The sequence below is a fragment of the Parasteatoda tepidariorum genome, chromosome X2, assembly GCF_043381705.1.
Source record: "Parasteatoda tepidariorum isolate YZ-2023 chromosome X2, CAS_Ptep_4.0, whole genome shotgun sequence".
NCBI lineage: Eukaryota > Metazoa > Arthropoda > Arachnida > Araneae > Theridiidae > Parasteatoda > Parasteatoda tepidariorum.
In genome coordinates, this window is record NC_092215.1 from 32,128,454 (window position 1) to 32,153,351 (window position 24,898).

Here is a 24,898-nt window from a genome sequence, read left to right on the forward strand (position 1 = left end):
TACGTAGAAATAGTGGTGGATAAAAATATACTAAATTGAATTTATTAAACCGAGAATCACAATTGATAAACTACCACTTAAAATATATATTTGCTGTCCGAAGCAAGTTGGCATCTCTGAATATGTATGGCGCCTCCCCAATCTATAACAGAACTCTTAATCGATAAAATAACTTCTTTAAGTACATTTTGAATAAATTTTCTTCAATTCCATAAAAGAGTGTAAATTTTATAGTTCTATATCATGTTATACGCTGTCAGCCAGCTGTTTTTCGCGGCCTATGTGAAAGGTCAGTGTCAGCAAGCGGTGGCAGACGCAGCCTAAATGTAATTTCAGTGTCAGCCACCGATGACTGACGCGGTGCTCAACGTGTTAATAGAATATCTAGTAAAAATAAGAAAGTTATAGCAAATATAAGTCAAATTTTTTTTAAAATTTATGAATATAATTGGTTTGTGATATTTACTTGTCTATCACTAAAGATTCAATTCTCAAATATGTATGCTAACTTTCTCTCGATTACTTTTAAGATAGAATTTGGTTTCATGCGCACCACTGGTTCACTTTTTAAATAGTCTGCGCAGACTACTTATAAAAAACTATGTGGAAGCCTTCTGATGTAGTAGGTGATGGTGCAAATCTTCACGGTTTCTATCAATGGCTGTAGCTGAGCAATGGTTGAAATGACTTTGTGGCTGTAGCTGAGCGTTAACAGAAATTACCTATTTAAAATCACGTATAATTAATAATTAAACTAGCCATTACGAAAAGTAAACAATTAATCACTTTGGTCACACTTATACTTTCGGATGCACACTCGTGAAAGATTGATGACCACCGGTCCGTGGATCAAATGGTACCGGGCCGCCAACTTCATTGAAGCTGAATTTAAATACCTAGGTTTATAACCCAAATTGAAAATATTTGTGCTCCATTAAAATTTTATTTATTTAAAAAAAGGGGCCCCCGAAGGTAGTGACGTAAATTTTTTAAAATGNAAAAAAAAAAAAATTAAAAAAAAAAAAAAAAAAAAAAAAAATCACCGCAGCAGTTTTTTCTTTCAATTAGTTTTAATAAAAAAAATCAATCATCATAACAGTAAATATCATAAATAAAACACGAAAGCGCGCGACTCGAAATTTACATTGGAACTAATGAAGAATTTCGTCCTCTCTCTCGACTGTGACACATTGATTTAACGTTCTAGCAAGTTAAAATGTTAAATCACTATATATTTATTTTTTGGTGTAACTGTGTTTTATTTTGAAGGCATGTTTGAATACAATTAAATTAAAATTAATAAATATAAATAATCTAAAATATAAACAATCAACGCCCCCCCCCCCAGCGGGTCACGGTAAAATTATCAAACGTTCACTGGTCCGCGGTGATAAAAGGTTGGGGAACACTGTCTTTGAAGAAATAAAAGGGAGTTAAGCAATTAGAAATTTTTAAGTATTTGATAATTTCGCATTTCTTAAATTAAATATTCGCCGTTGAAAAAGGCACAAAAAGTTGAGGGTTAAATTAACAAATTCGAAATAATTTTTTTTTTGGAATAACAAACTGGCTCCTGTAAACGTAAATAAATATTTCTTAGTTATTCCCCTATATTTAATGTAAGTCGATTTCTTATTCAAAGCCATTTTGAACTTATGCGTAAATTAATTTCTCCAGCAAAGTTCATCTTCTTAACACCAAAGTCAAGCATCACTGGCTGCGGTCAGTGTGCGGGTGGGTGACCACTTGGATCAGTCTGCGTTGGGGTCGAGGGTGCGCGGTATTGGTTCTCGTTAAACTGCTTGTGTTCATACGATAGGTTAATGAAGAAATTTACATAAAACAGACGGATTTTACACTATACTGATATTTTGTTTAAAAAAAGTTCATTAAAAAAGGTTCATTANTAAGTAAAAAAAAAAAAAAAAAAAAAAAAAAAAAAAAAAAAAAAAAAAAAATCACCGCAACAGTTTTTTCTTTCAATTAGTTTTAATAAAAAAAATCAATCATCACACCAGTAAATATCATAAATAAAACACGAAAGCGCGGCTTGAAATTTACATTGGAACTAATGAAGAACTTCGTCTTCTCTGTCGATTGTGACTCATTGATTTAACGTTCTAGCAAGTTAAAATGTTAAATCACTTTATATTTATTTTTTGGTGTAACTGTTTTTATTTTGAAGGCATGTTTAAATACAATTAAATTAAAATTAATAAATACAAATAATCTAAAATATAAACAATCAACTTCCCCCCCCCCCAGCGGGTCACGGTAAAATTATCAAACGTTGACTGGTCCGCGGTGATAAAAGGTTGGGGAACACTTTAGAGGAAATAAAAGGGAGCTAAGCAATTAAAAAATTGTAAGTATAATTTCGCATTTCTTAAACTAAATACTCGTTGTTGAAAAAGGCATAAAAAGTTGAGGGTTAAATTAACAAATTCGAAATAATTTTTTTTTTTTTTTGGAATAACAAACTGGCTCCTGTAAACATAAATAAATATTTCTTAATTATTCCCTTATATTTAATGTAAGTCGATTTCTAATTCAAAACCATTTAAACTTATGTGTAAATTAAGTTCTCCAGCAAAGTTCATCTTCTTAACACCGAAGTCAAGCATCACTGGCTGCGGTCAGTGTGCGGGTGGATGACCACTTGGATCAGTCTGCGTAGGGACCGAAAGTGTGCGGTATTAGTCCTCGCTAAACTGTTTTACAGTAAAGTGCTCGACTTTGCGTACTGGTTGTCGGGCTACCGAAGCAGGGGTGCCATCCCCTCTGCAGAGAATCAAAATTGTGATTCCTCAGGGATGTTTCCCAGACCATCGCCAATAGCCCATTGTGCAGCTGTAGTGCGACGTAAATGAACAACAGAAACAACAATCATCTTCTTAAAGTAGTGAAGTAGTTACTACAATTCCAAAGTAGTTTCTAGTCACTACATTTAAAAGAAAGTAGTTGTAGTTAACTACATTTGTAACCAAGTAGTTGTAGTACACTGCACTATTGTAGTAGCCACTGCATAAATGCAACAAAAAATTTGGTCCTTAAGGTTATTCATTGCACTATTATCATCTGTAATATATGTATAAGTTGAAAACTACATTTAAGTTACCTTTTTTTATTTAAGTACGTCCTGATCCTGATTTTATACGAATGCTTTTCTGAATCACCCGTCCCCAAGGGGTTGAGCAAGATCAAGTCTTTGTATAAATGCAATAAAAAATTTATTCTTCAGTGTTGTTCAATGCACTATTATCAGGTGTAATGTATAAGTTGAAAATTTCTATATGTAAGTGGTGGTCGAGTTCATTGTAAATCAAATTTAATAAACAAAAATTGTAGTAGTGGTTCATGAAATGTACTTCCACTTTAAATATTCAAGAAAATCTTTGGTTTAAACAAGAAAAGTTGACATATATGTTTATTATCTCAAAATAAAATTCTATGGGCAAACCCATACTCGAATTAAGCAAGATCAAGTATTTGTATAAATGCAACAAAAAATTTGTTCCACTAGTCCGATGTTATCCATTGCACTATTATCAGGTGTAATATATAAGTTGAAAATTTCTATGTATAAGTGGTGGTCGAGTTCATTGTAAATCAAATTTAATAAACAAAAATTGTAGTAGTGGTTCATAAAATGTACTTCCACTTTAAATATTCAAGAAAATTTTTGGTTTAAACAAAAAAAGTTGACATATATGTTTATTATCTCAAAATAAAGTTTTATGGGTAAACCCATACTTGAATTAAGCAAGATCAAGTATTTGTATAAATGCAACAAAAAATTTGTTCCACTAGTACAATGTTATTCATTACACTATTATCAGGTGTAATATATAAGTTGAAAATTTCTATATATAAGTGGTGGTCGAGTACATTGTAAATCAAATTTAATAAATAAAAAATGTAGTAGCTGTTCATAAAATGTACTTCCACTTTAAATATTCAAGAAAATCATTGGTTTAAACAAGACAAGTTGACATGTATGTTTATTATCTCAAAATAAAGTTCTATGGGTAAACCCATACTCAAATTAAGCAAGATCAAGTATTTGTATAAATGCAACAAAAAATTTGTTCCAATAGTCCAGTGTTTCCCAAACTTATGAATTTTGTGTACACTTTCTAAATTTTTCGTAACTCTGTGTACCCCTAATAAAAAAAAGAATGTATTTTTTACTATAAAAAATGCACAAAAGTTAAAAATCACCACTGGCTGTTGACACCACTAATTATTAACTGTTAACTCTGCAAAAAATAGTCAATAGAAAAATACGCAATCGTAAATTTTCATGACTAGCTTTGTTTTTAAATAAAATTTTTGGAAATTTTCATTTGTTGCAAGATATTTCGCATAAGAACGCGTACCCCCGCTACACTGTTCCCGTACCCCTGGGGGTACGCGTACCACACTTTGGGAAATACTGCAATAGTCCAATGTTATTCATTGCACTATTATCAGGTGTAATATGTAAGTTGAAAATTCATGTGTATAGTGATGATGGAATTTATTGTAAATCAAATTTAATAAATAAAAAATGTAGTAGTGGTTCATAAAATGTACTTCCACTTTAAATATTCAAGAAAATCTTTAGTTTAAACAGGAAAAGTTGGCATATATGTTTATTATCACAAAATAAAGTTCTATGGGTAAACCCATACTCGAATTAAGCAAGATCAAGTATTTGTATAAATGCAACAATAAATTTGTTCCAATAGTCCTATGTTATTCATTACACTATTATCAGGTGTAATATATAAGTTGAACATTTCTATATATAAGTGGTGGTCGAGTACATTGTAAATCAAATTTAATAAATAAAATGTACTTCCACTTCAAATATTCAAGAAAAATCTTTAGGTAAGTTCTATGGGTATTAGGCAAGATCAAGTATTTGTATAAATGCAACAAAAAATTTATTCTACTGTGTTATTCATTGCATTCGTTCGTTCGTTCGTTGTTGAAGAACTGGGCGTCTGAGGCCTAAATGGTCCTTTTCCCATTCATCTTGAAATATCCCATGACGGGAACATGCATAGGAAAGATGTGATGTAGGCTCGGAATAGAACCTGAAATGAGGTAAAAATGTGTTATTCATTGCACTATTATCAGGTGCAATGTATAAGTTGAAAATTTCTATATATAAGTGGTGGTCGAGTTCATTGTAAATCAAATTTAATAAATAGAAAATGTAGTAGCGGTTCATAAAATGTACTTCCACTTTAAATATTCAAGAAAATCTTTGGTTTAGACAGGAAAAGTTGACATATATGTTTATTATCACAAAATAAAGTTCTATGGGTAAACCCATACTCGAATTAAGCAAGATCAAATATTTGTATAAATGCAGCAATAAATTTGTTCCAATAGTCCAATGCTATTCATTGCACGATTATCAGGTGTAATATGAAAGTTGAAAATTCAGATGTATAGTGATGATGGAATTCACTGTAAATCAAATTTTATAAATCAAAAATGAAATAGCGGGGCATAAATTGTACTTCCGCTTAAAATGTTCAAGAGGAATCTTCGATTTAAACACGAAAAGTTGGTATGCATATTTATCGTAAAGTATTGTTGGATAAGTAGTTAAGGTGAGGGAATAAAATAACTACTATATCCATCTTTATTTTGATTCGATCTCTTCTTTTTGTTATGATTCGATGTTCTAATTCAAGTTCTTAAATCAATATTATGTTTCAATTATTGAAGTAAATCCGGAAGAAAAATAAAGAATTTTTTTTTTGTTTTGTGTGTGCGGAATTCAAGGGTTTTTATTTGAGATGCACCTGTGGGAAGTACAAATAGAAGGAGATGAAATTTGAGACATAGTAAATTGGCTATAAGGCGAAAATGTTCTGGCTTGTCATTTTTATCTGATATAAGTATGAAAGTATCAATATTTATTTTTTGCTGTTAACATTAATAGATTTTTCATTATTTAATGAAATAATTATATAAAGGAAATTATGTTTATGCAACAAAAATACATTGCATTTCGTTTTTATTTTATGGTTACTCGTACACATGCAAGATTGTGCGTTCATTACAAAGATAATTTATAAGTTTTTGTTCAATTAATATGAATAATTATTGACAAATTTTTACATAATGATTTCCCTTTTTTCAGTGTAAGTTTATGCATTGCTTATCATGCATATGATTCTTGCTTTATTATTTTTCATGTGATATGAACATGAAAATATCAATATATTTTTTCACTCTTATATTTTTGGATATTTTAGAGTCCCGCAGTTGACTGATCGTTAAGACACGGTTCCCAGCAGATCATCGAAGTCAAGCATCACTGGCTACGGTCAGTGTGCGGGTGGGTGACCACTTGGATCAGTCTGCGCAGGGACCGAGGGTGTGCGGAATTGGCCCTCGTTAAACTGTTCTACCGTAAAGTGCTCGACTTCGCGTGCAGGTCGTTGGGCTACCGAAGCGGGGGTGTCATCTCCTCTTCAGAGGATTAAAATTGTGATGGCTTGTCTTCGGATCATCTTCAACGATGTTTCCCAGACCGTCGTCAATAGCCCATTGTGCAGCTCTAGTGAGACGTAAATGAACTACAACAACAATTATCGACTGTTACTAATAAAAAAGCAGCTAAAATTAAAATTGTGCAGTTTTTATTTTAAAATTACTATTTTGTTTAATTATTATTATTAAAATTGCTTTAATTTTGTTGGTACGTAAGTACTTTATTTACATCGCACTAGAGCTGCACAATGGGCTATTGGCGTCGGTATGGGAAATATTCCTGAGGATGATCCGAAGACATGCCATCGCAATTTTGATTTTGCAGAGGGGATGACTGATCTGCTTCGGTAGCCCGATGACCTGATCGCGTAGTCGAGAACTTTAAGGCGGAACAGTTTAGCGAGGACCGATACTGTGCACCCTCCGTCCCTACGCAGGCTGATCAAAGTGGACACCCGGCAGCTTACTGACCGCAGCCAGTGATTTTTCACTTCGATGATCTATTGGGAACCGTGTCTTTACGATAAGTTCACTGCGGTACGCTTAAATTTTCAAAATAGTCTTAAACTTTTTTATTTCAATTAATTTTAAAGCTTAACAAATCCATATGCGATTGAATGATGATTTCTTCCTAACATCTAAAATGGTAACAAATGTTATGCTTTACCTTTAGAGTTTTAATTTAGTAAACTTGAATTACAACGATTTTAATCATCACGACACATAAACAATTTAAATATAATCGTACAATTAAGTTTTTAAGGAATTTCAAGATTACTTCATTGTTATTGCCTTAATTATTATAACACCACCACTTTAAATATAGTAGAAACCTTTAATTTCCGAGATTTTAACTATGTAAATCTTACTATATTATCAATAATTAAATTATATTTCAAAAACTGTTTCTAAGACCAATGACTGCAGCAGATTTTTTTATTTTGATATTTATTTAGCAAAAAATGTTTTCATTTATTTAATAAATGGAATTTGGTTAATTTATAAAATAATTTCAGAAATAAATATTAAATGTCAACTGAGAAGCGTTGATAGAACTTCAAAAGTTCATATTTTACAACAGCAATAAAAAATTATTAAAATATAAATAAATAAAAAAGAAGTTATGAGTAAAAAAAAATTATTGTAAAAAATATTAAAATTGCAAAATATATATTTTTTTAAAAGAAGTGCAACGAGATGACAAGCAACAAAAAAATATTTTTTAAAAAAGATTTTAAATCTTAATTTTCTAAACCCTAAATTTTCAATATTTTAAACCAAATTCAACTTACTGATAGCACCATCAAATTTTTAAAAGCATCTTAAAAAGTGACAAACCATCTTGATTTCCATAAAATAAAGTTCGGCAATTTAAATATTTTTTTTATTATAACTTGATACTAAAAATAGTTCAAAGACCATTATAGAAACTTACATTTTATACATGCATATTTGCATTTTTGCTAACTACACAATAATAACACATTACACAACACAAGAATTTGCAGACAAAAAATATTTATTCCTCATAGTTTCATTTTAACAATGTTCTTTGTTATAACCTTGACTTTGAGAAAACTTATTTTTTTTCTTCAAACATTGGGTATCATCATTTCCTCAGGAATATCGTTTCGAGTAACAAATAGTTCTGGCTTTATTGAAGCATAGATAAAGATTAGATAGGTGTGAATGATGATTAAAGATTATGTACCTAAAAGGGGTAATATGAGAAAAATGATAAGTGTTTCCGGGTTGATCCGTAGTTGTTGATTTGTAGTTTCTTAAGCTGAAACGGAAAATATACTTCTCTTTTTCGATTTAATTACTTTTTTCTGAAATTATTAATTTAGAGCAATCATCATTCCGTGGAACACGATTATTTCCCAAATGGTGTTCCTCAAAACCCTAGGATTCCGTGGAAAGGTATAAAGATTTCCGAGAATTATGATTTTTTTCACTTTTTACTTTACTTTCTTTTTGAAATTATTAATTTCGAGCAATTATCCTTCCGTGGAACACCATTGGTTCCCAAATGGTGCTCCTCAAAACCCTAGGATTCCGTGGAAAGGTATAAGAATTTCCGATAATTAAGATTATATTTTTTACTTTACTTTTTTTTGAGATTATTAATTTCGAGCAATCATCATTCCGTGGAACACCATTGGTTCCCAAATGGTGTTCCTCAAAACACTAGGATTCCGTGGAAAGGTATAAAGATTTCCGAGAATTAATATTTTGTTTTTACTTTACTTTTTAATTACTTTTTTCTGAAATTATTAATTTCGAGCAATCATCATTTCGTAGAACACCATTGGTTCTCAAATGGTGTTCCTCAAAACCCAAGGATTCCGTGGAAAGGTATAAGGATTTCCGAGAATTAAGATTTTTTTTTTACTTTTTGCTTTACTTTTTAATTACTTTTCTCTGAAATTATTAATTTAGAGCAATCATCATTCCGTGGAACACCATTGGTTCCCAAATGGTGTTCCTCAAAACCCTAGGATTCCGTGGAAAGGTATAAGGATTTCCGATAATTAAGATTTTTTTTTACCTCACAGTATTGATTTTTGAAACTATTTGAATTTAATTAATAATCTTTTATTTATTTAATATTTTGGTTGTTTTTAGGAAATTATTTAAAATAAAGTGACAATAAGAAAGAAATGGCAGAATTTTTGCTTAAAAAATTTAATTTTCTAGTAACAATATCTTGAATAGATTTTGAAAAGAAAAGAACCTAAATTTATAAAAAATTGCATTAATATTTCTCATCATGCTTTTCAAATCAAATTAAAATGGCTAAATTCGTTAATAAAGAGATCTGTCACCTTGGTAACCATTTTCAACGTTTATAACAGTTCTTTTAGCTTTCATTTCAATAAAATTCATAGCGTGGCTTATTTGTTTAATTTTCTCTCGCGTATATACCCCAAAAATAAATTTTAAAACTAAATTAGATAACGCTTCAGGAGGGTGAATTCAACTGTTGGTTATAAAATCTAATTTAAGATTTTTAAGTAAAATAAGATAAAAAAATTTGTTTTTTAATTTTTAATTTCTTTTTAAATATTTTCAAATAAAAAAGTATTTTATTGGTTAATAAACTCACAACTGTTTTCACTTACTTTATATTGTTTTTTTTACTCTTTATTTTTAATAAAGTTGGGGCTGCCCAGATAAAAAATTCAATCATTTAGAGTTTTAGCCTTGAGTGCTCAGGAGATCTCGCCTCCCTATGAAGTGACCCGGTTTCGAATCTCAGCGATGGTCGGTAGATACGAATTCCGCACCCGGCTCGCATCGACCACAGTGCTAACGTAAAATATTCTCAGTGGACCATGGGGTTGAGTTCTCTTGTCGTCAGGTTAACCATGGTAGGTTTTCCTAACTCAAATTTCCATTAAAACGTCCTCCACGAAGCAATTTTCTCCTTATACTTGATCCAGGAGTACCCTTGACTTTTGGGTTGAAAACTACAAGGTTACGTAGTTGAATAATGGTAGTCGAACACTCATAATTGTGTTGGCTGTTCAACGACAGTTATGAAATAAAATAAAATCATTCAAAGTTCCATTGTTGAAAAAAATTGGGAACTGCTGATTGACAGCATCGATATCATATCTGGGTAATGTAAACGTATTTAACTTTTTATTTCTTTACTTACAGTTTTATACGACTTGGCAATGCTTAAGGAAAAATGTGCTGAAAATTTGATTTTCTTAAAAATGTGATTTTCGTGAAAGAGAGTGTTTTTAAAACTAAATGTATAGTTTGTGTAGTACATAAAAACATATAGGTTTATTTTAATATCATTTAACATGGAATGAAACATTTAAAATAATAAATGAAGATAGGCTCTGTCACTAGCGTTTCCGCGTTGATCCGCATTCATTGATTTCTAGTTTTCTAAGTTGAAACGGGTAATATTTATTTCCCCATTTGAATACTTTTGCCTGAAATCATTAATTTAGAAGATTGGTATCAAATTTGGATAATATGTTTGCATTTAGATTATTATTACTTTATTTATATTTTTATAGCAATGTGTTGGAGATGTGATTTACGGAAAAATGCTCCGTGATTTTCTTTCTTTTTGTGAAAAGAGTGTTTCTAAAACTAAATTTATAATTTCCATAATACATAAAAATATATGTGTTTATTTTTATAACATTTAACATGGATTGAATAGCATTTGAAGTAGTAAATGAAGAAGCTCTGTCTCTACCGTCTCCGTGTTGATCCGCAGTTGTCGATTTCCAGTTTTCTAAGTTGAAGCGGGTTATATATATTCCCCCATTTGATTCCTTTTGCCTGAAATCATTAATTTAGAAGATTGATATCAAATTTGGCTATAGAAGATTGAGTAATACTGCGTGTTTGTGGGAAGGATTGCTGCAAAAAAACACTTCTTTGAGCTGTAAACAATAAAAAAGTTCACTTGGGTGGAAAAGCATTAAAAATGAACCAAAGTACAATGGCAGAGTGTCCTCTGGATCGTAGAATCCAAGTTTCAACTTTTTGGTTCAAATCAGAGTAGCTATCACTGTCTTCAGAAATTGAACTCTTATAGGATGAACTAAACAAGAATGTCTGTACGAAGATGCCAATAAACACGGAAGATCCCTAGATTGCTCTTCGAAGTACCTGGAGTCATATACATAATAGGCAAATTTCTGTTAAATTGATCAAATGAATGTCTCAAATGGGGTTCTTAACATGGACAAGGGTAGGGTTTGGTTGATCGCAAATGAGTATTTTTATGGGATGAACTGGACTGGAATGTCCGTAAGCAGATACCAATAAACACAGAAGATCCCTGGATGGCTCTTCAAAGTAGTTGGAGTCATATATATATAAGCAAACTTTGGTTAAATCGATTAAATGAATGTCTCAAAAGAAACTCTTAACAAGGACAAGGGTGGGCTTTTGGATGATCACAAACTTCCTATATTATTATGTATAAATAGAAACGCATTTTGTAGTGTGAAAATGAGACCAACAAACCTAATTTTGGATTGATACGGTGAACTTTTGGAAAACCAGGGGAGTGTTCAGGTATTTTGACAAAGATTGTATACTTGACTAGTTCAAATGTAATGAATTACTTTTTTTCAAAAACTCTTTTCATTTTCTTACTTTTAATCTTTTTTTGGTGAAGTATAAGTTGCTTAAAAATAATCTAAACCCAAAATCAGCATTTATGCTTATTCACTGGTCAAATAGGGGATTCTCGTACTTTCAAATTGTTATGGAATTTTCATAGATGCTATAAGATAATTTCCTCAGTAGCAAAGTTAAGCTTTAAATTTTGATTCTCATCTTAATAGAATTTATTATAGAATATTTGGGGCATATTTTTTTAAATATATATACAGGGTTATTCATAATTCCCTTTGCCTGTNGTATATATACACACATATGTATATATGTAGATAGATAGATAGATAAATTCAGATAACGTCCGTGACTGATGACGAAATTAAAAAAATTTCATTCGCTTTTTAAATAGTTGGAGGCTATGTGGAGATGATTTAAATTAAAAAATTATCAAAAATCTAAATTTTCGATAAATTGCTATCATAAACATAGAAAATGTACATGAAAAAGTGACGAGTTCGATGTATCTACCAGTGTAGGTTAATAATAATGATAATAAAAAATAATAATAAAAAAAAGTGTCAATAAAATAATATAAATGACATTACTTAATATAGCCACTAATACCTACCGGTCAGATAGAATGGTATTGTTCTAAGGTACACAAAAAGCTATCTTTTTCGTATCTAATTATTTTTTCTGGGTTCATTGCGGGTAGCTAAAAACAATGCTTCCTCTATGAAGAAAAAAACGATCTTAGTAATTCAGTTTTCTTTTATCTAGTCCTTATTAATTTCCTGTACGTGGGTTAGGTCAAACGAAGAACATTCAGAACAGAGAAGAAAAAAAAAATTTCAACCTATGCCGTCACAAGTCGCTAGAAATGGAAGTATAAGAATAGGGTGATTGAAATGGCGTGCATTGCTGTCAAACTAAAACGAAATTAAAACAAAAGCGTAAAGATATTTGAGGGGAAAGACAAAACAGTTAATAATAATATTGTTGGTTGATGGGAAAGGGTTCTAACACACGCGTTGTTTGCTTACTAATATGAAAACGCTTACGGGTGATTACAGGTAATTTGTAACTAACTAATTGGTGGGAAAGATGAATAAGTTTTGATACTTTTCCGCATACCTTCATAATCATTGTTTGAACAGATACTTTTTAAAGTTTTCGTGGTGTATATGATGTAATTATAGTTTTTGGGCAGCTTCATATATTTTTAAAGAATAGGCTTTCATTCATTTTAAGTACGCCCAAAACATAAAATGTGGCAGCGTAATTATTAGTATTTAAATAAATAAACAGGGCAGTAATACTCATCTGAATATGTTATCAATTTTAAAGTGCATATTGATCTGATGATATATTTTTAAGAGGAAAATATATTTATATCCAGAAATTGCTAGGGATCTTTTTTAATTGCCATGGAAAATTTTTCCTAAAGGTAGAAAAAGTTATACTTTAATATTTGATTCATAGTTCCATAAAATTGATTAAAAATGAATTTTCCCCATTTACAGCTATAATTACAGCTAATAATTACAGCTTCATATATTTTTAAGGAATAGGCTTTCATTTATTTTAAATACGCCCAAAACATGAAATGTGGCAGCGTAATTATTAGCATTTAAATAAATAAACAGGGATTAGCATTTAAATAAATAAATGCTCATCTGAATATATTATCAATTTAAAGTGCATATTGATCTGATGATATATTTTTAAGAGGAAAATATATTCATACACAGAAATTGCTAAGGATCTTTTTTAAATGCCATGGAAAATTTTTCCAAAAGGTAGAAAAGGTTATACTTTAATATTTGATTCGCAGCTCCATAATATTGATTAAAAATGAATTTTCACCATTTACAACTATAATTACAGCTAATAATTACAGCTTCATATATTTTTAAAGAATGGGCCTTCATTCATTTTAAATACGCCCAAAACATAAAATGTGGCAGCGTAATTATTAGCATTTTAATAAATAAACAGGGCAATAATGCTCATCCGAATATATTATCAATTTTAAAGTGCATATTGATCTGAATTTAAACTGATGATATATTTTTAAGAGAAAAATATATTCATACCCAGAAATTGCTAGGGATCTTTTTTAATTGTCATGGAACATTTTTCCTAAAGGTAGAAAAGTTTATACTTTAATATTTGATTCGTAGTTCCACAAAATTGATTAAAAATGAATTTTCACCATTTACGGCTATAATTACGGCTAATAATTACAGCTTCATTTATTTTTAAAGATTAGCCTTTAATTCTTTTTAAATACGCCCAAAAGATAAAATGTGGCAGCGTAATTATTAGCATTTAAATAAATAAATAAACAAGGTAGTAATGCTCACCTGAATGTATTATCAATTTTAAAGTGCATATTGATCTGAGTTTAAACTGATGATATATTTTTAAGATAAAAATATATCCATACCCAGAAATTCCTTGGGATCTTTTTAAATTGCCATGGAAAATTTTTCCTAAAGGTAGAAAAGGTTATACTTTAATATTTGATTCGTAGTTCCATAAAATTGATTAAAAATGAATTTTCACCATTTACGGCTATAATTACTGCTAATAATTACAGCTTCATATATTTTTGAAGAATAGGCTTTAATTCATTTTAAATGCGCCCAAAAGATAAAATGTGGCAGCGTAATTATTAGCATTTAAATAAATAAACAGGGCAGTAATGCTCATCTGAATATATTATCAACTTTAAAGTGCATATTGATCTGAATTTAAACTGATGATATATTTTTAAGATAAAAATATATCCATACCCAGAAATTGCTTGGGATCTTTTTAAATTGCCATGGAAAACTTTTCCTAAAGGTAGAAAAGGTTATACTTTAATATTTGATTCGTAGTTCCATAAAATTGATTAAAAATGAATTTCTACCATTACAATAAATAACATAGGTTGATTCAGCACAGTAATTACTAACTTATAGGAAAGGTAAGGGCTGATAAGGTGCTCCTTTATTATGGACTGGCTGTTCATGAGAATTTAAACCAGTACTTTAAATTATCTTAATTTTATGTTTTCTAATGTTTTTTTGGTTACAATTCTATTCAAATAGGCTCAGGGAAGTAAATCCCCAAATCAATAATCTTCGATAAAACAGCTAAATTTGGACCTATTTTAAATGCAATTTTCAATAATAATTATTGGTAAAATAAAACTAAGGTAAAATTGATTGAAATCCATTTTAAAGGCAGAAATTTGTTAGGGATGTATAGGTCTTTAGAAATAGGTTTTGCAAGTGCAAGTTTGTGGTGCAAGTTTGTAGAAAATATCTAGATAAAAAATTGGGTGAATAAAATGGCGTGCATTGCTATCAAAATAAAACGAAATTAAAACAAAAGCGTAAAGATACTTGAGAAAAAAAAAGCAGATCAGATAATAATAAAAAAATGTTAGATGACAGAAAAGGGTTCTATCGCATGCAATGTTTGTTTACTAATATGAAAACGCTTACGGGTGATTACCGGTAATTCGAAACTAATTAATTGGTGAGAAAGATGAGTAAGTTCTGAGCACATACCGCAGAGCTGTATCACCATAATCATTGCTTGAACAAATACTATAAAAGTTTTTTTTTTGGGGGGGATAACATATAATTATTGTTTTCGGTGAGCTTTAAATTTTTTTAAAAATCAAAACAGACTTTCATTCATCTTTAATACGTCTTTCAAAAAATAAAATGTGACAGCATAATTATTATCATTTAAGTAAGTAAAACAGATATTTATTGCTCGCCTGAATATATTATCAATTTAAAAGTGCATATTTAATTTAATTGCTTGATTGAATTTAAATTGCTGATATATTTCAAAGATAAAAATATATTCATACCTTTCAACTGTTGTGGATATTTCGCAGATGATCTGCAAAACTTTTTCCAAGGGTTGATAAGGTTTAACTTTAATATTTGATTCGCGGTTTTATAAGAAGTATTAAAAAGAAGAATTTTCACCCCCACGACAAATAACAAAAGCATATACTGGGTGATTTAGCAGATTGGTTATAAAGTTATATCAAAGGTAAGGCAAAAAACGTCAGTGTATGCTGCTAGGGTCGCTTTAGTAAAGACTGGCTGCTCATGCGTATTTGATCAGTTAATTTAAATTATCTTAATTTGCTTATAATTTTTTGGCCAAAATCGCATTTAAATAAACCCAGAAATACCTGTTGTATCGTAGTTTGTAAATTTGGCGAATATATGGCTAACTCAGTAAGTTACCAAATCTATAAACTTCCATAAAACAGCTAAGTTTGGCTCGATTTGAATGCAATTTTCGACAATAATTATTAGAAAAAATAAAATTAATGTTATATTTATTCAAGTTGATTTGAAAGGTCTAATTTTATAAGGAATATATAGGTCCTAAAAATAGGTTTCGCAGTACTAGTTTGTAGAAAATATCTGGATACTAGAAATATACGCTTCGTGGTGCAAATTTATGGAAGAATGAAGTTTTATAGAGTTTCTTTGAAGATTTGACTTGGAATTTTAGTTTATTTACAAAAAATCACAGTAAATGTCAAAGTAAAACATAAAATTAATGAAACATTTATTCAAGTTGATTTTAAAGGTCGAAATTTGTAACTCGGTAGGTCCTAAAAATTAGGTTTCGTAGGTCCTAAAAAAGTTTATAGAAAATATCTGGATGCTAAAAATATACGTTTCGTGGAGCAAATTTGTGGAAGAATGAAGTTTTACAGAGTTTCTTTGAAGATTTGACTTGGAATTTTAATTTATTTACAAAAATCATAGTAAATAAAAGTAAAACATAAAATTAATGAAACATTTATTCAAGTTGATTTTAAATGCCGACATTTGTAACTCGATAGGTGCTAAAAATTAGGTTTCGTTGAGTTAGTTTGTAGAAAACATCTGGATACTAAAAATATTTGTTTCGTCGTGTAAATTTATGGAAGAATGATGTTTTATAGTTTGTTTGAAGATTTGACTTGGAATTTTAGTTTATTTACAAAAAATCATAGTAAATGTCAAAGTAAAACATAAAATTAATAAAATATTTACTCAAGTTGATTTTAAAGGCCGAAATTTGCAACTCGATAGGTCCTAAAAATTAGGTTTCGTGGTGTTAGTTTGCAGAAAATATCTAGATGCCTAAACTTTATGTTTCGGGGATTAAATTTATGGAAGAATGAAGTTTTTATCGAGTTTCTTTTAGCATTGGACTAGAAATTTTTATTCATTTATGAAAAAAAAAACGTTTAAATTAAAAAGGAAATTCGCGAAAAAAAATTGAATTATTTAAACAAAGAGGTGAAAATTCAATTTTTTTGAAAAAAATTTCTTATTATTTCGAATTTTAACTGAAACAAACTTAAAAAAAGAAAAATATTATGTATTTTCTAAATCTCGAAAACGAAAAAAAAAAAAATCATGTATGAAAAAGTTTAAGAAAACTCACACAAAATTGTAAATCATTATCGGTCTTTAAAAAACTTTTTTTTTTTACAAAAAGGGAAAAATAATCAAGAAAAAAAAAGAAACAGAAAAAACCTATTTGAAGTTTCTGGAATTGCATTTCTTAATAGCGATATTAAAATATCTTCCAAATTTAAACAAGTCGCATAGTTCTTTTTTTTTTCGCCGAAGAAAATTCCTTCAAAATTATTATCGGAAGCTTTTTGTATTTAATGATGATGGCATAATTTACACCTATTTTACTTACTTGGAATTAGTAATAGATTATTTTTATTTTAATGAAGGGATTTTCGTTGTTGCGAAGACATCTTTTTTTTTACTTATGATAAATAGAGCGAACAAATCGTTATTGAAAAGATGAATAATCTCGGCTTTCCCATGTCCTCAGGCCTATTCATTTCAATTGAAGATACAGATGAGTAGAGAAATCAAATTTGATGAAGTGATGAAACTATTAATTATTTCTGCACCAAATGTTGACCTATAACTTTGACTTATTCCTGATACAATACTTAGGTTTCTCCCATTACTCTTGCTGAGTAATTCAAAATTCATTAAATTTGTTCATTTTTTTGACCCGCAATTTTGCCTCATTCTTCACAGAGAAAAAAAGTATGGTAAAAATTACTAGAATATGGTAAAATTTATCGTACTTCTCTATGTTTTACCAAATTTTATCACATATTATAAAAACTTATTTTATTATTAATTTTACTAAAACCATTACTGTTGTTGACTTATAACTTTGACTTATTCCTGATACAATACTTAGGTTTCTCCCATAAATCTTGCTGAGTAATTCAAAATTCATTAAATTTGTTCATTTTTTTACCCGTAATTTTGCCTCATTCTTCACAGAGAAAAAAGTATGGTCAAAATTACTAGAATATTTTAAAATTTTTCGTACTTCTCTATGTTTTACTAAATTTTATCACATATTATAAAAACTTATTTTATTATTTATTTTACTAAAACCATTACCAAAGCACTTCGGCAAAACTCACCGAGCCTTATAGTGTTCCCATAGAGTCAGAAACAAGATTATTTTTTACCATATTTAGGTATTTTTGGAGATGCTTTTTTTTCTTAGAGTTATTTCAAACCTGGAACTGAAGAATATATTTCCCTTCATCCATCTAACATTTTATACATTTGTTAAAATTATTTATTAGTAGCACTGAAAAATGTTTTTAAATTCAAATTTATTAAAGTATAACTACATTGCATTTGCTATCACGAAATTGGAAGTTCTGTGGCAGTTAGAGAATATGTATTTGGTGTAAGTATTAAAACAACAACTAACTTTTCCCATCGATGTTTTTTCGTGCATTACTTGAAAACGCGTTTAACTTTTTAGAGTCAATATTTTTTTGAAATGTTCCTAGTAAATGAAATATATTTTCATAAAATTTGTTTATAAAAATGGTTCGAGCCGCGATGGCTCAGGGGATAGAGCGTTCGCTTTCCAATGAGGTAAACCGAGTTCGAATCCCAGTGATGGCTGGTCAACACGAAATCCGCATTCGGATTTCACCAACCACAGTGCTGAAGTGAAATATCCTTAGTTGTACACGGATCATGGGTTAGAGTCTCCTTGCCGTCAGGCTAACCGTGGGAAGCTCTGGTGGTCTTCCTCTCCAAGTAACACAAATGCTGGTTAGTTCAATCCATCCAAGTCCTCAAAGAAGGCAAATTTCTCCCAATACTTGATTAACGAGTTCTCTTGTATTCTAGTGTGGGTTCAAAATTACAAGACTACGCAGTTGAACATCAGCCGACCCAAAATTGGGTCGGCTGTTCAACGACGGCAATGAAATAAAATATAAAAATGGCACAGTTATTGTGTGACGATCACTTCCTTGTCAGACACCCTTTGAAGGATTGGGTTATATCAATAAAGATAACCTAGCTGCATAATGATTAATGCAGGCATCAAACTTTTAGTTACAATTCCAACAAAAAAGACAAACGATATTTCCTACGAAATTTTTTAAAAAAATGCAACACAGTTAAAAGAAAAATATTTGTTTGATAATCTAAGAGCGCATTTGAGAGCAGTGTTTGAAAAGAATGTACAATAAATATTTTAAATATTATTTTTTACATTCACGAGTAATGATTACGGCGAAGAAGAAAACATGCCGTCAAAGTTTATTATTGTTCTATCAACGTTAACACCTTTATTATTTTTCTAACTCTTAACTATCAAGCGTAAAAATTTTACCTTCTCCGTAATATATCAAATAAATCAAATGGTTGAAGAGTTACAGAAAAACATTCCTTCAACTTACTTTAAAAATTCAGTAAATTAAGACAATGTCTAAGAATCAAACACTGCTATAAATCCATTCTTTTTTTTATCGTTCACTTGTAGAATTAGAGCTTTTTGTCGAATATTTTGACTCTGCTTGGGTAAAGAAGCAACGGAAACATCAGTACAAATAAATTTTTTCACCCTTTCTGAAGTTTTATCATATATAAAAATACTCTATCGATATATATTTTATTAAAAATATTGCAAAATACATTTCAAAACATTGTTAGGCTTTTTATTGTAAAATAAGCAACTGAATTTTGGTTAAATTAAGTTTCTAAAGTGCGCATTTAGCTCTACATTTTGTTTATTTTATAAAGAATGTGGTATAAAAATTTCCAATTTTTATTTAATTTTCTATAAGAAATATTGTCAAAATGTTTCCAAATTATCTTAAATTACCTTTAAAATTATCTTAATTACCAATAAAAACCTTTGTTAGAAAAACTTACACGTTTGATTAAATATTTTTATTGAATTCCACTAAGCTTGAAACATAAAATGGTAAGGTCAAAGAATGATGTCATATAAAAGTGCACATTTTTATCTTTGATTATTTTTTTTCGGAAGGCTTTAAATTTTATCTTTTTATCAATTTTCTTTACTTTACTTTACTTGTAGGTGGAAGCCATGTAGACATCTATAGCAAGAAATTTTTCATACTTTTTCATAATCGCTGAATGTTAAACAAAGCGTTGCTGTTTTATATTTTATCAAAATATTGTAAAATATGCTTCTAAGCTTTATTACGTTTTTTATAAAAAATTTAAAAAAACTAAGAAAATTTTTTCAATGTCTGTTTAATTTTTCTAAAAAAAAAATCTAATTTTTGTTTAATTTTCTAAAGAAAATATATAAAAATTTTAAAATATATAAAAATTTCTTAACATCTTTATATTTTTATAGGGTAAACTAACCAGTGAAGGAACACTTAAGCTTTGCTTGCTTTTAAAAAATCCTATTAACTTCAAAATTCGTAATTTTAGTTCAATGACAGTGACAACATATTTGTTACTAATTGCAAATTGTGTAAAAAAAATATAGAGAACTTCCATAATATTGTTTTAAAGTTTTGGAGGCTCAAATAACAATAAGTACAACATAGTAAGAAGACCAAGTGAAGGAACACCCAGTAAAGGAACACTTAATTTTGGTTATTTTTTAATGCTCTTTATGAATTTATAAGCCATACAAATATTTAAAAACAAGCCTATGCTTGAAATTATAACATATATATACTTGGAAAATGTTAACTTTTTTTGTAATCATGANATTTTCAGTACGATTTCATTCAGATTAAAAGTAAAAAAGTAGGAAAGGCCGAAACAACAAGCCTCGCGTTTTTTTTTTCGTTATTATTATCGATTATGGAACTTTAATTTTTACTTATTGTCGATTTGCTTACTTTACTTTGCTTGGATAAAAAAAAAACGATGTCATCAATCAAAAGAATTTTTTTTATGATTTCTTCGGTCATCTGTTGTTAAAATTCAAAAACGCTCTACTGTTATATTTTTTGTTAGAAATAGTGTAAAATAAGCTTCTAGGTTCCGCTGGGTTAGCAGAAGTATGGTAAAATAAGCTAATAAATTTGATATTGAATTGATAAATTTGGTAACTAAAGCTCTTATTTTTTTATAATTTTCTGAAAGAAATATTGTAAAATAATTTTCAAGTTTCGTTATAAGTTTTTTTCATTATATATATCCAGAGAGGAAAATCATTGTCAAAACTAGAAGTGTGTAGAAGTATGGTAGAATTTAAGATGTTTCAGGCTCTACGGAAAGACAAAAAATCTCGGTAAGTTTTACCAATGCCCTTTGATAATGATTTTGATAAAATTAACCATACTCTTAATAATAATTGATAATAATCCTGATAAAATTGGGTACATGTAGTAAATTCGGTAGTTTTATCAAAACATCTTTGAGCATGGCATAAAAACTATTTATTCTGTTAAATTTATTTTTCAGTTTTGTATTTTTTATTAAATATGTGGTAATCATAACTGTAATTTCCTGTAAACTGTTACCATATAAATGGAAAAATTACAAAATTAATAATTCAAATACCGTATATTTTGGTCTATTAACCAGAATTATGGCATTTTTTTTAACAGAAATGTCAGTACCATACAATACGGTAATTTTACCAGAATTTTTTTCTACATGTTAGAATATGTTGTAGTTTCCCCATTCTAAAAATATTCGTAATTTTTAAATATTTATACTCTGATTTTATTAGTGTCCAAATTTTGAAAAATTTCTCCAGTATTGATATTTCACTGTATAACCTACTCTAATGATATGCAATTCAGATCTGAAAAAAGAAAGTATTTCCGTTTTACAAATAAAAAATATCTAACTTAAAATTTTGGACAGATTTTGTTAACTGAATATTCAAATGGTCAAAGATCATTTGTTCTGCTGTTTGACCTCTGATTCCCACCATGTAAGAGATTAGGAACCAGTTTAAACCTCTTTTAGCATCTCTTTCTCTCTTTTTTGTGATGTTTTTACAAGTGACGCATTCTTTTTTGATTAAAACTGTCTGCATTTATTTTAATTGTTAATATTGGATAAAAAGCATTTATTTTTCCGAAAACCACCTTTAAATCAGTTTTATCAGTTTTTTTAAATGCATTGTTTCGGGTTATGCATACTTACACAAATATGCACGCTACTGACTGTAGGAAAATAATAAAAGAACATCATGGGTTAATATCCTAATTAAATTTTATTTTTGATTTAAATTGGAGTTTAATTTCAATTCGACCTCACTCAGACAAAGTTAGCCCCCCCCCCTTTCGTTCTCACCTTTCAATCTAAGAGGACAATATACTTTCGTTCGAAATAAAAGAAAATACATCAAAAATGTTAATTCATTTGTAAAGGAATTATTTTTATTCAGGGAAAAAGCTGCAATAATTTCCAAAAAAAGGAAGAAAAGAAATGCGTGCTTTATTTAATTTTCAAAAAAAATTGATTTAAGGTGTTGTTGGAATGATAATAATAGGCATTTAATATTCCTTTGAAATAAATATTGATTTTCTCACGGGAAGTGCTTCTTTCTTTTTGTATTTCCAAGCGTTCAGAGAGTTGACTATTATTCTAAAAAAAGAGAGTTTGTTAACACATAGCTTAAACTTATATTATTATTTAAATTAAATTTCTCCTTAAAGATGTATTGGTATTATACATTATAGCTATAGCGGAAGCACAAAAAAAACCTATTCGATTTATTCCAAGGAATAATAATTTCTAGTTTTTTCTGAGATTCTCTTCACATAATCTGCCATTATCAAAAGAATTTTTTTCTTATTTGATTAGTTTTCTTAGAGTTATTTGCTTTTCTTTATGTAACATACCCTTTCGTCTAGATGTCAAGGAGTTACACTTTTATTATTTTCCTATTTTGGGTTCAATAAATTATAACTTCAATGGTAAAGCTTTACAGAACATATATTATAATCGTGAGATCAATTTTATTCAAGTTAAATGAAATATTTTTTTGTTTAAAAATGAGTTGTGGTTGCATTACGAAGTTTTTCATATAAATTTTTCGTTCAATGCAAAATGTTTTTAACAATGCATCTGGTACCAGTTTTGTAGATGAGTTTATAACAGGTAAAATTTAATTGCATAAAATTTAATTACATAAAGCAATGGAACTTCTAATTATGTATTTTTTTTGTTGAAATTTTAATAAGAGAAAAAGATGCAAAGATGGGTTACGGTTGAAGGATGAAGGCTGTTATATAAATTTTCTTTTTAGTGCAAAATATTTTTCAAGAAACATTTTCCAGTACAAGTTATGTTAATGAATGTTCATAATAGATAAAATTTAATTATTTAAAACATAAAACCCTTATATTTTATCGTTACGCAGTTTTAATTAATGTTTTGACTAGAAAAAAATGTGTAAAAATTCGTTGTGACTAAATCATTTTTCATACCAAATTTCACTTTTAGTGTGTAACATTTCGCAAGAAATATTTTCAAATAAATATCATCTTAATCAATTCATAATATAAAAAATTTGATTAAACAAAACATAAACGCTTTGTATTTTTTCATTGTGTAAACCTATTCATAGTAGATACAGTTTGTAAATTATAAAAATATTGTTTTTTCTAACTATGCATTTTTAGTTGATGTTTTGATTTAAAAAAAGGTGTAAATATGAGTTGCAGTGGAATAAGGAAGTCTTCCACATAAGATTTCTCTTATAGTGCAAAACAATTCCTAAGAATAATTTCCCGGTATATATTGTATGAATCAGTTCATAATAGGTAAAGTTAAATTATATAAAATATAAAAGCTGATTATGTTTTAACTATGCATTTTTAGTTGACGTTTTGATAAGAAAAAAGTGTAAATATGGGTTGTAGTGGAATAAAGAAGTCTTCCACAGAAGATTTCTCTAATAGTGCAACAAAATTCCTAAGAATAATTTTCCGGTATATATTGTATGCATCAGTTTATACAGGTAAAGTTAAATGATATAAAATATAAAAGCAGATTATGTTTTAATTATACATTTTTAGTTGACGTTTTGCTTAGAAAAAAAAGCGTAAAAATGGGTTGTGGTTGAATCATCTTACTTATCAAATTTCACTTTTAGCGCAAAACATTTATCAATAACTGATCAATAACACAATAACACCAAATGCTTATCTAGCTAATCAATTCTTAATAGATAAAATTTAATTATACAAAAACATAAAAAGCATTGTATATCTTAATTATGTATTTCGAAGCAGATGTTATGATTAGAAAATATGTAACGATGAGTTTTGGTTGAATGGTTTCAGAGCAGATTTCTCTTTTTGTGTAAAACATTTCTCAAGAAACATCTTTCCGTATATATCACGCAAACAAATTCCTTGTAAATACAATTTATTTATATAAAACATAGAAACATTTATTTTTTTATTTTTGCTTTATTAGTTAATGCTTTGATCAGGAAAAAGGTGTAAATATGGGTTGTAGTTGAATAGAGAATTCTTTCACATAAGATTTCTCTTATAGTGCAAAACAATTCCCAAGAATCATCCTCCAGTTCATATCTTGTAAATCAATTCATAATAGGTAAAATTTAATGATGTAAAACATCAAAGCATACTATTTTTTAATGATAAATTTTTAATCGAAGTTTCTCTTAGAAGATAAGGTGTAAAAATGACTTGTAGTTGAATAGAGAACACTGTAAAAAATTTCGAATTAAATTACAGTAAATCGTACCGGCACTCAAAGCCGTAAAATCTATTTTTACCGAAACATCTTACGGAAAAAAAATCTGATGCAACGTAATTTTTGTAGTAATAACTATACAAATTGAGGTAAAAATGTATTTTATGGATAATATCCCCAAAGTGCCGGTACTTTATACCGTGATTTGGTCTGGTCTTTTTGGTGTAAAGTTGTTGCTACCATCAATGATGTTTAGATACACGAAAACTTTTTAAAATATACAGTTTAAACGTACATATATAGAGATTCGTTTTTTT